Source organism: Aedes albopictus, chromosome 3 (genome assembly GCF_035046485.1).
Source record: "Aedes albopictus strain Foshan chromosome 3, AalbF5, whole genome shotgun sequence".
Classification (NCBI taxonomy): domain Eukaryota; kingdom Metazoa; phylum Arthropoda; class Insecta; order Diptera; family Culicidae; genus Aedes; species Aedes albopictus.
In genome coordinates this window covers 290,903,771-290,905,976 of record NC_085138.1, presented here as the reverse complement: position 1 = coordinate 290,905,976, position 2,206 = coordinate 290,903,771, and positions in this window count along the sequence as shown.

Here is a 2,206-nt window from a genome sequence, read left to right as displayed (position 1 = left end):
GACATCTCCAGAAATTTCATATTTGAAATTCAAAAAAAAAAATTTTGCAGGATTTCCTTGAATGAGTTTAGCAAGAATTTCTTGAAAGATTTTTCCAGGTTTCCCTTTAAAATGCATTCAGGAACTTTTCTTGGGTCTTCTTCAGTTTTTCATGAAATTTTTCTGAAGATTTTTCTCCACTAGTTTTTCAGTAAAGACTGGACTCAAAAAATATGAGATATTCAAAATAATATATAACTTTTGATTGCGTTCACAAAAATAGCTGATTTTTTAACCAGGAATAGCATGTTATGCGTAGTTAATGCCCTAAACATTTCATCAAAGTCGGTTCAGAATTGGGCACGAATATTGACGATACAATAAAATGTGATTTTGGAAATTTTGGGCTTCCATTTTAAAAATTGTTTAGGCTATAACATGGTTGTTTGCTCATCAAAACGTCTGAAAATTTGACTGTAAGTTCTTCAAGTAAGTCTTAGTAAGTGGTAAAAATTTCATTATATTCGGTTCAGTACTTTTTTTTAACAATTCAACAAACGGGGTTTTCAAAGTTTGGGCACTTCTTAAGTTTTTAAAATCAGTGTGCATTATTTTAACTGTAGTATTGGCAACACTGTCCCAATTTTTTTTTCGAAACTTTGACAGTATAAAATCGTTGTGTTAATCTGTTCTCAGTGAAAATTTCAGCCATTTTGATTGAACATTTTAAAAGATAGAGCAGTTTGAATGTCACTATGCCAAAAACCACATCTGCTTATTGTGACATAGTGCTACATATATGGCTATAACTTTTTAAAGGTCAAATCAAATTGAATGAAATTTTGACACAATACATCTACATACATACTTTTTGTAAAGAAAAATTTTCATTGAAATCGGTTCAGTATTTTTGGCTCTACAGTTTCAGGTAAAAAAGGGATATTTTTTAAAGTGTTTGTTTGGCCCAAGTTTCTCAAATGGTAAGTCTCTTGTTTCGACGATATCTCCGCCAACACTTAACCGATTTAAAAAAAAAAAAAAAAGACACGGACACGGACACGTTTAATGCTTCCAGTGAGCTATTTGCTCTTTGAAGGAAGCACGACACTAGACAACGGACTAGCATGCAAACGCCCAGTGGCACAGCCGAAAACTTTTCCTGACAGCTGCGGCGGGAATCGAACCCGCGCTCCTTAGCACGATGCGACTAAAGGCTTGGTGACCTTAGGCGCACGACCATGAAGCCACATGGTAATGAAATAGTCATAGTATTAGCTACACATAATGTATTATTCCTTGTCAAAAAATCAGCCATTTTTGTGCACGCAATCAAAAGTTATACATTATTTTTTGTGTCTCATTTTTTCGAGTCCAGCCTTTAATTTCTTAAGAAATTCTTCCTAGGATTCCTTTAGAGAAGAGATTCTTTATAAAATTCCATCAAGTATTGCTATAGAAGTTCCCGCATGTATTCCTTCAAACATTTCTGAAGTTATTCCTCCAGGAATATTATTAGAATTAGACACTAGTACGACTCCGTGGTCGTACGGCTAGTGTCACCAAGCTCTTAGTCGCATCGAGCTAAGGAACGCGGGTTCGATTTCCGCCGCAGCTATCAGAAAAAGGTTTCGGCTGTACCACTGGTCGTAGCATGCTAGTTTCGTTGTCTGGCACTAGACACTGTGCTTTCTTTAAAGAGCGAAAAATCTCACTGGAAGCATTAAACGTGCCCGTGTCTTTTTTTATTTCCTCTCGGAGCTTTCTTTTTTTAATTTCTCAAGTAAATCTTCTAAGAATGGGTTTCTAAGGGTTTCTTCAGAAATTCCTCCAAAGGGTTCTTCAAAAACGAAATTCATGAAGATTTTTTTTTATGGAGATTCGGAGATTCTTCTAGGAATTCCTTCTAGGGTTTCTCTATAAATTCAGATTTTTCCAGATTCTCACCAATTTATTATTATCTTATTATGTGAATCGTTTCAAAGATTGCCTTAAAACTTCCCACTATTTTTTCAATGACTTTCTGAAGACATCCATAATGATTTTTTTTCTTTCGGAAATTACTTCTGCTAAGGGATTTTTGTGTACTTACCCCATTAAAAGTTGTGTAACAAATTCTGCTAAGGTTGCTTTGAAAAAACCTCCAGGGATCCCTCTGAAATGTACTAAGGGATTTCTTCAAGGATTCCACCAGTACCTTTGCCCAGTGTTGGTAAAAACTCAAATTCTA